Genomic DNA, 12,748 nt, shown 5'->3' on the forward strand with positions numbered 1-12,748 from the left:
ATAAATTTCATATTTAAAAAATAAATAAAGGCAAAAGTACAGAAATTTAAAAAAATCCTTATGTAGGGACTATGATTAGCAGAAAATAAAAGTTGGGAGTTTCAGCGAAGAAAGGCAGAGTTGATTGTTTGCTAACAGATTTCAGTGCAAATAAATGTTACTGATGATATTCTGTGGTAGTTCTTCATTTCAACCAAGGTCAAAATAAGAGAGTTAAATTGAGTTCAAGCAGAATTTATATTAGACAGAGGAGAAGTTGGGTTATAAGGGCAACTTTGTAATATATTTTGGGTACCTAGCTATGTCTTTCTTTAGAACAGGGAGAGGCAAACATTTTCTGTGAAGTGTCAGATGGTAAATATTTTAGATTCTGCAGGCCACACAGTCTCTGTCACAGTTATTCAATCTGACTACGTAGTGTGAGAGCAGGCTTGGACCATAGTAAACAAATGGGTGTAGCTATGTTCCAACAAAACTTTGTTTATGAAAACAGCAGGCCAGGTTTGGGCCATGGGTTATAGTTTACCACCCCTGCTTTAGAAGAGTAGAAGCAGAGACTGTAAAATCAATTTTCCAGGGAGAAATATTTTTGGGGAATTTTGTTTTGGCATCTCTCAAAATACGATGAGAGCTCAGGGGTTCTGTGCCACCAACCTTTCTATTCCATGTGATCCCCTTCTGAGGATACTATGAGATTGCTGTACCCTTCAGCCTTCAGAATTATCATGCTGAAAAATGTATGATTTCTAAGCAGTGTTACTGATAAAAAGTTGTTGAATCTTCTTCTGATGGAAGTTTTTATTTTGTTCTTAAACATATTAAAGTGTATTTTCATTATAATAAATTAAATAGGCTAATATAGTGGTCAACCTATCCTCATCATCTTGCAAGGGCAAGTGCATAATCTGTAGCTTCTTGTGGCTCTATTTTCCATTTTAAAGCTGCCCTGACTTTCAGGATCGCTGGATTGTGTACTTTATTCTAGGGAAGCGCAATAATAGGCCAGCCACTGTGCTAGCATGTACTTGGTGTGCTAACATGAGATAGACCAGGAAGGGCAAACTGGAAAGCTCCCAGAGGTCATGCAGATACTGTAAAGGACTGAAAGATTCCAATGACAAGTACTGTCATTAATTTTCTCTTGCTTAGAGGCACTCCTCTGAAATAAGCCAGTGCATAAAGACTTAGATAAACGGCAAAAGAATCTCAACTTAGTGTGAGACACAGCTGGGAGTGGTCACAACCTGTCTGGGGGACTAGAGCTAATTTGTTCAAGGAATTGTTATCAAGAAAAAAAAATGCCTGGTATTGCCAGAACTCCTGCTTTTTGCAAGAGATGGCAGACATTAATATATACATTTTTTTTTCTTTTGGCAAATGTTTCCCAATGTTTAAATGTTCAGGATTAATTCAATTATTTAAAGATCTGTGAGGGGGAAAACAGTGTATGTGCTTGAAACCAAACAGATCTGAATGCTTACAATGAACTTTGAGTCATAATTTACAACTTCTGTAGTAGAGAGCAATTTTCTTTTTGCAGAACTTAAATTTGAATCATAAAGAGGCCTATAATAGGCTTGGGTTGTGTAAGACACATAATAGGTGGAAAGAAACTGATGGAAAGTGAGACAGAGTTGGAGCTATGGCAAAATGAAGCCATCTATACCTAGAACATAGTCTGTGCCTAGTAAATATTTGCTTTTCAAATTGAATAAATTGAATAAACAAATCTTCAAGTTAAACATTTGAAATACCATAAAGTATGAGTAAGCAGAGTAAGTGAGTTGGCAGTAAGTCAAGTGAGAGAAGAGCAGACAAGACATGCAAAGAAAAGTAGAAACTCAAAAGAAGATCATGAGAGAGAAGGGAAAAGAATCTCATCCCTGGAGTTGCCTCTTTTCATGACGATTTTCTCATTCTAGTTCTAGATCTTTGTCACCTGTAAGCTTGTAATAAAGTCTTCTTATCCTTAGCTAATCAAGTAGATTTCTATTCTTGGTAACAATCTGAACCAAGCATATAACCTTATTGACTAATCTGGTTGTTACAGAATTAGTGAATATGGGGACATGATGGGCAATCTTACCTGTGGGGTCCCAAGGAAACTCATATGCAAAATACATACAATTTCAACATATAAGAATGTTCATTACTCAATGATGTACATTGTTGTCAGTTAATTTGAGATTATAAAAGGCGTTACTTATTCAAAGGCTCTGATACAATCTTTGGTGATATTTTGAGCAATAGAAAATAATTCAAAGAATGAAGTTCTATGCTAAACAAAATATTTTATATTTTGGTTGTATGCTATACAAAATATTTAAATATCATAGTTTCTGGTAAACTGGGATTTGAGTTTTTTCCCCATTTAAAATAATTTTATAATTTTTTTACAATGAAATTTCATAAATTTGAATTGCTTTAAGAATTCATAAATGTGTTGTTATAACCCAGTGAGTCTACACTTCATAATATAAGAATGAAATTTATCCACTTATCACATATATTTACATGATTATTTTCTCTCATTTCATGTCATATAAAAATATTTTAAATATAAATCTCAAGAACAAGTTTTAGATTTATGGAAACCAAATATTAACTCCTGGTTTTTGTTGGGTAATAAGGCCACTTGTTCCACATGGCTTGAGGCAGTGTGGCTACTCTAAGATTGATTATTGGATTCATCTGTGCTAAGTAACACATGTCCATTTTAGCCATGCCTCTTTTTAGAGTAGTGAATTTAGCAAGAGCATTGAATTTGCCTTACTGTGCTGAATAAAATAAAGGAATATGGATTGATCTTTTCCACTGATCCTGGGTTAGGATAAAATAATTTTAAAGACTTTAATCCTAGACTTGCTTTTCCAGTTGGCAAATTACCTAAAGATTTCTGAAAACAACATGCTACTTTAGCTATTGCTTCAACACCTGGAAGCAATGAAGGTGAAAGAACACATGGAGGATTTATTGATGTGACGAGACAAGGAAAAATATTATAATTAATCATCAACCATTTTACATTTCTGAACTTGAAATCCTTGTACTACTCATAATTTGCAGCTTCATTCGATGCTGAACTTTTCCTCAACTGTTTGGAGTATAAATATTTATTATTTTTTTTTATCATTGATAAAATTAGACCCTGGAAAATCGGGGTCTATGCTAGCCGGCTCTGTTTCCTAAACCACTAAGGAGTCATTGTGTGTTCAGGAACTAATAGACTCACGACTTCAAAATGTTGAATAAACAAAAAACTATTTTAAATGTACTGGTAAATGTACTGCCACAAACATGACAAGGTAATGCTATAAATAACTGAATTGCCACCAGAGGATGACAAAATAATGGGGATAATCTGACTTAAAACATTTCTTTTAAAAAGTGGTGGGAATTAAGAACAGAGGAAGGTCCTCCTGGTAGGTGACTATACTTGTTTTCTCTACTCCCAATTAATGTTGTTAGCACATAATAGCTATTACTTGTTCATTAATTTGCTTTTTTTCTATGTAAATTTGCTCCAATGCATTGAGGAACTTTGATTACAAATAGAAAAATAAACACACAAATAAAACCAATAAATAATTTAATATAAATCCATTGGCAATAACATTTCATTGAGCTGTTTTGGATACATTATTTTTCTGGATTTTGAAAGTGTTTGGTACTATGTTGCTGTTACCCTGAAGTTTTTTCAAATGTAAATTTGCTTTTACATTTAAAACTACATTTTAAGAGACAAAAATAGGAATAAGCAACATTATGCAAGAATGGCCTTAAGAACATACTTGGGACTTGCGTCATTCTATATAATGTATGTAATAAATCAACACCTTTCTAAGCAGCAATAATCTGATCACCATATTGAGGAGAAAATGTTGACTAACAAAACACAAAGGGCTAGGCTCCCAGTTAAAATTTGGTTTCTATGTGCATCAAGGTCCAAACAGAAAAAATAAAAAAATAATAATAAATAAATAAATAAATAAATAAATAAATAAATAAATAAATGACACATGCAATTGGGTAATTTGAGGAATGCTTACTTCATAAAGGGCAGAGCCACAGGTAAACCACAGAATGGCTTCAACAGCTACGTGGTGATGGCTGACTGGCAGAAAATGTAATCTTAAATGAGAAATAGTCAGCCCAGAATTACCCTGGGGGAGGCAATGGGGGGACTATATACCCTCACCTCACTCTACTGCTTCCCTCTAATCTCTTGATAGTGCTGCCTAGTGGATGAAGTCAACCAGAAGCCTTTTAGGCCACAGCACAATATGCAGAAGGATGGAGAATGCAACTGAAGAGGTAAATCAAAGGTATTCAGTACAGATTTTAATCTGTGATTTTCTCAAGACTCTTTTTGTGGGTAACCTTGGAAAGTTACTTAACCTTTCTACATCTGATAATTCTTATCTTTTAAATAAGATCCCTTACAATTCTACACTGGCCATGATTCTCTGAAAACAACTTCAGAATTGGAAAACAACTTCAATTGTCCCTAAATTTGCAGGGTTTTGTACTACATAATAGAACATGTTTTAAAGACTTGTAACAATTTAAAGGTTTACTTTCAGTTACTTCTAATTTTTATAAGGTTTTATGACCCTATTACTTTTGACATTTAACCTAACTTTTAAGTACAAAGGCTCTACAGTAAGAACTTTAGCTATTTAATATTTTCCTTCCTATGAAAGAATTCTTTTGAACCTCAAGTAATTTTCTGCTACAGTTTATTTTGTTTTATATATAAAAATTTTCACCTTTAAAAATATATAGGTATTCTTTTAAAAATAATCTGTTCTTTTGTAATTTTAAAACCTAAAATCCCATCACAATTCTAATGTATTTCTAGCTACTTTTACTTAGCATGGGAAATTGTTTTAAAAAAAATGAATAAGTGAGTAATATTGATTGAGTCAAGGATATTTTGAATTACATATTTATACATACTTCATTTAAACTTTCACATTCATATAAATATCAGAGACATTTTACAGAAAAGGAAACTGAGGACTAGAGATATTAAATCCTATGTTGGGTAGGTAAATAAATGGTCAAGCCAGGATTTGAGCATGTATCCATCTTACCCCAAAGCTGAGACATTTCCTAAAATGTGCAGCATAGTATTTACACTCTCCCTCACTTTCTCTAATAATTTTTACTACACAATATTTGCCTATGTTTTGAGAAAATCATATGAGCATCTGTGTTATGGTTAAATTTCAAGTTTGAAGCAGAACATCTGTAGGTACAGAATTATTCCAAGGTTCTTGTTTAGTAAGTGGTCTGTGTCTATAGAAATATATTTTTGAGATCTAGAAAGTTGAAATTAATACTCAACACAAAGTACACAAAAGATGGTATTTACATTTATGATCTTCATTGTTGACATATTTCAGGTTTAAAATTTAAGCTTGTTAATTCAACAGAAGACAAAGGAGGCAAGAATTGAAATCTTAGGGGATGTGCTTTCCTATACAAAAGAAAATTCAGTGGGTGTAAAAAAAAAAAAAGAGAGTGGATGTTTGGAGAGATTCTATTTCCAATAATGGTAAAATAGCTTGTTGTGGCACAATATTGTCACTGAGAACAACCAGGAAAGATGGAACCTGCCCCTGCAAAATCTGACCCACAACATCAGAGAACTGGCAAGGTGGCCAAGGTGAGAAGGAAGGGAAGTAAATTGAAATAAACGTGGCATTCCTTATCCCTTTTCCTTTTAAAATTATTTGCCAGTTCATGTCATATGCAACTGAGAGGCCAAGAAGTTTAAAAAAAAAGAGGCACTTACTGGACAAGAAACAGCAGATTTTTGACAGTATCAGAGGCTGGTGAGACAAATACTGGAAATCAAGGAGTATATAAGAGCAGATGTCCTGGAAAACACTCAAGATGTGCATTTAGGAACCTGAAATTATCACAACCTAAGAGGAAGGGTGAATTAGAAGTATACCAGCTCTCACAAAGGGCTGAAAAGCAACTTCAAACCAGCTCAGTCCTAAACTGTATAGTCATCTTTTGCTACCCACACTGCTTGCCATGAAGCAAAGATATGTTTTTTATTTGTTTGTTTTGTTTTTCTGGAGAGAGATTACATCAGCCAGAACCTCAGTTCATTTTCTTTCATGTTTTTTTTTATATGCAGGACTGGCATATAATAAAAAATAAAAATATCAAGGATTCCAAAAGAAGGCAAAATAACAAAAAATATTAAAATTAGAAAAACAGTCCACCAAGTAATCCAAATATGGAGTAATCATACATGGACTTTTTAACTGAGATTAAAATGTCCAAGAAAATATACAACAAAATTGAAAAAGTCACCAAGAAACTGGAATATATATATATAAGAGAATATATTGAGCGTTCTAGATTTGAAACAAAACCCAATAGCCTTAATTAAGAATTTCATACATGTATTTAATTCAAATTAAGCACAGAAGAAGAGAAGATTAGTGAACTAGAAAATATGTTGATAGGAAATAGCTATATTGAAGCATAGAGTAAAAACGATGGAAAATACAGAAACAAAGAGATTCTGAGACATGATAGAAAGATAAAGCATTGGTATTCTGGGGATCTTCTGAAGGAGAAGAAAGAGAATGAGCAGAATGAATATTTGAATAAATAGTGGGGAAAATTATCCAAAACTGTCAACAGATATTATTATCATTAATTTTATGTGTCAACTTGATTGTGTCACAGAATGCCCAGATAATTAAGTCAAATTTTTTTATGGCTCTATGTGTGTGAGGGTGTTTCTGGGTGTTATTAACATTTGATTCAGTAGACTGAGTGAAGCAGATTTCCTTCCTAATGAAGGTGGGCCTCATCTAGTCAATTGAAGGCCTGAATAGAAAAAAAGGGTTCTCTAAGGGGGATCTCCTTTCTGACCACTTGATCTAGAACACTGGTCTTCTTTGGCTTTCAGACGGAGACTGAAACATTGGCTCTTCTTGGGTCTTGCATCTGCTAGCTTTCAGACTAGAATTTACACCACCAGTTCTCCTGATTCTTGAGCCTTTGGACTCAGAGTGGAACTATACATTGTCTCTCCTGGGTCTCAGTTTGCCAACCACAGATCCTTGAACTTCTCAGTTTCCAAATCACTACATGAGCCAAATCCACTATACACATACACACACACATGCACACACACATGCATCACATTTTTTTGTAGAGAATTCTTATTAATACAGATATTAAGCCACAAATTCAAAAATTTTCTTTAAAACCCAAGTCAGATAAGTATAAAATATGCTGCTTGTGTATATCACTGTCAAATGATTAGAAACCAAGCACAAATCTTAAAAGCAACTGGGGTGAAATATACTATCATCAAAGAAGAGACAATAAGATAGGGAACTTATTTTCTAACAGAAATAAGGGAAAAAATAAGACAATGAAATGATATCTTTAAAGTACTGAGAAAAATTGTCAACCTACAATTCTATATCCAGTAGAAATATGCTTCAAGAATAAAGACAAAGGCTTCTCTGGACAAACAACAATTTAGAAACTTTTGTTCCCAACAGAGAGACACTAAAAACAAATAGTAAAGAAAGTTATTCAGACAGAAGCAAAATGATTCCTTATGAAACATAGGAATATACAAATAAATGACAATGTATGAAAAAGATAAACATATGGAGTAATCCAAATGAATATTTCACAAAACACTTATAATTATTGCTTCAGAGTTTTAAATATATGTACAATTCAAATAGAGGACTATAATATATAATAGGTGGGAAGAACTTAAGGGAGATAAAGTTGTCAAAATGCTGACATTGTCAGGGAAGAGACAGAAATAGAATGCATGTTGTAATGCCTGAGGAATGTTGTTGTGTGTAGGTATTCACTAAGAAAATAAATGAGCGCATAATTAATGAGTAAATGAGAGTTTAAAAAGTGATGAAAAAGCTAATTTATAAGAAAAGAGGAAACTGGGAGGTTAACTAGAAAAAAACTGTAAGATGTTAGATTTAAATTTAAGCAGAAATTACATTAAATGTAAGTATTCTAAATAATTTCTTTTGGAGATCATGTTAATAATTTTCGTAATAAGTTAATTCACAATTCTTATACAGAACTAAACACTTAGTAAAGAGTTTATTTAATTCATACTCATGAGTAAACCTGGCATATATTATATAACCATTTCAAAAAAGAATCCTAAGAACAGGCGCTTTTATAAATCAGGAAAGATGAAATGAATATGTATATACTGACAAAACATTTTTCATAGGAAAGGAGGGAAGGCAATTGAATCTCCACCAAACCAGACATAATTTGCATGTCTATAAATTTACAGGCTTATACCCAGAGATAATAAAAGGTTAGAATTAGATAACCCGGAGAGGTGTCCACATTATTACACTTCCTCTCTAATAAAGATTTCTAGAATGAATGTAAAAGCAAAATATGATTCATGCCCTTTGTAAGAGAAACATCTTAAATATGAGGGTTCGTGAAAGTTTAAAAGAACCAAAAAATATATTCCATGTAAAAACTAATGAAAAATTCAGTGTAGTCAAATTTTCATCAAAGACCTCATGGTAACACATTTCACAATGATTAAGGGAACTATCAGGATAGCTTATTCATACTGCAATTATAAATTTTAATGCATCTAATATAGCCCTCCCCTCAAATTATATAGAAAACAATAGACAATAGATTTGAGTCAACAGACAAATATACAAACATAATAAAATATTTTGAACATGTTTTTCAGTAACTTATACAAACAGATAAAAAAATAATATAGAAAAATTTTAATACCATGGTTAACAAGTATACATCTCTTATTTTTTTTCTAATCTCATATGGTTCTGTTCTAACAAGTACATGTGCTTTTAAAATGCATGCACAACACACATAATATTGCACTCAAAAGTAAGAAAGAGTAAATATGGAATAGATACCAAAATCTCAACAAATTCCAGAAGAATGAGATCATACAGAATATTTTCTATGATCATAGTGGAAATAAGCTAAAGATCAATGACAAAGAGGTACCATGAAAATTCCTACATATTTGGAAATATAAGCAGTATACATCTAAATAATGAAGGGGTAAAGATATAATTATAATGAAAGTTAAAAAATATTTTCAGCTAAGTGGTAATAAGAATAAGATATGTCAAAGTAGTGTTATCCAGTTAAAGCAGAGCTTGTAAAGCAGAGCTTGTAGGAGAATGTATCGTATGTCTTAAGTTTGTTTCTCCCGGAAGCACTCCCTAAATCAAAGATTTATTGGGAAATTCTCCAGACAGACACTGATGAGGGAGTGGAGAAATCTGGTTGCTGAAATGTAAAAAGCCAAGATATATGTGATTTCACATAAAAACTCAGCCTGTTTGATCCTGTGGAGAGCTCCAGAACTAAACATTCGCGTCAGTGTGATGCTTCTCTTCTAGAAGCAAGAGACCTAGCTTTTCAGTCTCTGGATCAGCTTGTAACTGACTGTTCCGGGAAGATGTAAATTCTTAGGCACTTCAAATTCTCCAAATGATCAAAGTTGCTCTGGTAATCCAAAGGCAGTTCTCTGAGAAAGGTCTCAACTGCAAGTTGAAACTGGATGATTGAGAGGCACTGGTATAAGGTAGCTGAGGAAATTTGTGTGCCATGAAAGGGAGATTTAAGTTCCGGTCATTTACAAATCTCCATATGGGTAAGATAGTTTTAGTTCCTGATGGTAATTCTCTGGAGGTTATAGCCACACACTAATAGCAACAAAATATAGAAAGAGGGTGAAGAGCACACAGCATTGGGGCTTACAGGAGGGTTTAAGCAGGGCATCATGGTGTCCATTAGATTGTTTTAGGCTGAAAATTAATCTCTAAGATTGATTCCCTCTCAAGAAGCCAGAGAAATAAAACTGTATTAAATACAAACAATGTAGAAATACAAAAATGATAAATATGAGAATAGAAATTAATGACTAGAAGGCAGATATGAAACAGCAAAAACCAACAAAGTGAAATATTATTTCCTAGAAAATACTAATGGAATTAATCTGTTAAAATTATCTATTTAGAAATGAAAAGAAATACAAATTGCCAATATCAGGAATTTTAAAAAAGGTAAATATCACTATAGATCTTATGAGTAGTAAAAACATGAGAAAATAATTAAAAAAACTATTCCATAAATATGAAAACTTAGAGAAGTAAACAAATTCTTAGGAAAAAATAAACTAACCCCCAAGGAAACATTATGAAATAAAAATATGAAGTTTTTATAGCTACTGAAGTAATTGAATCTGTATTTGAAAACCTTCCCAAAGAAATTACAGGCCCAGAGGATTTCATTGGTAAATTTTACAATATACATAAGGAAGATATTATACTAATATTATGAAAATTCTTTCAGAGAATAGAAAAATTTATTTTCCAGGGCTAGCAAAATCTTGACCCCAAGATCTGACCAGAACATTGTAAGGAAAAAAAAATTACAGGATATTCTCTCCCATTAGTTTATCTGCAAACATATTTAAATACAATATTAGTAATCAAAACAAATTAAATACGGAAGTATACTATAGTAAGACCAAGTTGGATATATTTCAGGAATGTACAATTACTTTAACATTCAACAACCAGTCAATGTAATTCACCACACTAACAGAATAAGGGAGTAAAAACTATATTATCATCTCAATGGACACAGAATAAGTATTCGAGAAAAGTTAAAATCCATTCATGATAAAACTAGGAATAGAAGAAACTACCTTAAACTGAAGAGCATTATATCAAAAAATCATAATAGTGAAATATCTAAAGCTTTCCCTTAGAGAATAGGAACAAGACTACAATGTCTGCTCTTAAACCTCAATAATGAATAGAACCTAGTATTGTATTTCACTTAGTAGTGAAATGACACAGAAAAAGGGAATAAAAATAAAATAAATTAGAATTCTGCTTGTGGCAAAGTATATAAAACAATAGTTTTCAGACAATGATTATTGGGCAATGGTAGACAGTGATCTCTGAGAAAGGAGAAACAAACAAGGTGAGTCCCACAATTGCCACACTGTATGAGGAGAATTTGGGGAGGGAAAACTGTAGAGGATTGCAAGTCTACCTAAGTTGATTGCAACAGAACTGGAAGGCCAGGGAAGCCAAGGTTAAGTTTACAAGGCAGAGATCTGGAGAGTAGACAGCTGTACAGAGAACTCTAGAAATCTGTAATGGGTCTTTGAGTATTCAGCAAATAACTAATGAACACGTGTGTAAGAAAATACCTGAATCTGGCCAGAGCATAGAGGGCATATCCTTGGAGTTCCCAGAGGTCTGGGAATGTTTCTATGTCTACTAGTAGGACACTGGTTAGAATAATCAGAATGGGGTTTAATCTCAGTGATGGGAGAAAAGCCCTAAATAAAAGCTGTCTGATCCTGCCTAGCAAAGCTTGAAAGCTAGCATTAAAAACAACAACAACAAAAAAAACCAAAAACAACAAAAAAAAAACCATTTACCAAACAAATTAACTGATTTTTAGAAGAAAGCCCAAGGAAATTTATAGAAATAGAAATATTCTAGCAGTCTGTAAAATTCACAATGTCTGTCAACCAATCAAAAATTACCAGGAAAGAAGCCAGAAAATATGATTCAGAATGTGGTGAAAAATCAACCAGTAGAAACGGGTGCAGAAAAGACATGTATGATAATTAGTAGACATGGACACTGAAAAAATTTTATAATAATATTCCATATATTTAGTTGAGAGAGGAAAGATTGTGCATAATTAGGAGATACAAATGTATATAAAAAAGAACCAAATAAAACTTACAGAGGTGGAAAATAAAATTCCTGAGATGGGAAATGCACAAGATGAGATTAAATGCATGTTAGACATTGTAGAAAAAAATATTAGTAACTTGAAGAATAGGAACCAAAAGTAAAATTATGATACAGGAAATAAAAGATGGAAAAAAAGGCGGGTAGAGACTTCCAGGGTATGTGGAACATCTTCAAGAAGTCTTGGTATAACTTGAGATACTAAGTAAGTGTGGTGGGAAATAATGAGAAACTTTTAATGACAGATTTACCAAATTGTATGGAAACTAAAAACTCATAGTTGTAAGAATCTCAACAATCCCAAGGACAAGACACAAGAAAACTACACATCAGGTGATCATAATCAAATTGCTTAAAATAAGTAATAAAGGCGATCTCAGAATTAGCGAGAGAACAAGACATTATATTTAGAGGGACAAAGATTAAAAATGACAATATTACTCTTGTTGGAAATAATTCAAACCATAAGAGAGTACAGCAATATCTTTAAAATACTGAAAGGAAAACACAGTCTCTTTCAAAAATAGCTAAAATAAGGAATTTTAAGGACAGCAAAGCTGCAAGAATTGGTTGCCAGCAGATCTCCAGTACAGCAAATGGTAATGAAAATCCTCTAGGCAGAAAGAAAATGATGCCAGGTAAAAATCTGTATCTACACAAATGAATGAGGAGTATCAAGTTTGTAAACATAGAGATAAGTATAAAAGACAATCTCTCTTAGTTTAAAATTTTATTTTTAGGATAATGTACTATTTGAAGCAAAAGTAATAACAATGTATTGTGACATTTTAGCATATGAAGAAATAAAATTTATGACAAGAATAGTACAAAGGCTGGGAAGGAGAAAGGAAGCATATTGTTTAAAGGTCTATACTGTGTGTGAAGTGATACAATATTACTTGAAGGTAGGCCGTGATAACTTACAGAGGTACACT

General features: G+C 32.7%; 1 protein-coding gene across 1 annotated transcript in view; it reads left to right on the top strand.

Annotated features, from left to right (window-relative positions):
* Positions 1-4,224: 4,224 nt before the first annotated feature.
* Positions 4,225-12,748, top strand: part of GALNT13 (polypeptide N-acetylgalactosaminyltransferase 13) — a 565,714-nt gene continuing 557,190 nt past the window's right edge. The window contains exon 1 of the mRNA XM_053215090.1: positions 4,225-4,314. The gene's annotated coding sequence lies outside the window, so the exon portion shown is untranslated. The remainder of the gene's footprint in view (positions 4,315-12,748) is intronic.

Source organism: Acinonyx jubatus, chromosome C1 (genome assembly GCF_027475565.1).
Source record: "Acinonyx jubatus isolate Ajub_Pintada_27869175 chromosome C1, VMU_Ajub_asm_v1.0, whole genome shotgun sequence".
NCBI classification, from domain to species: Eukaryota; Metazoa; Chordata; class Mammalia; order Carnivora; family Felidae; genus Acinonyx; species Acinonyx jubatus.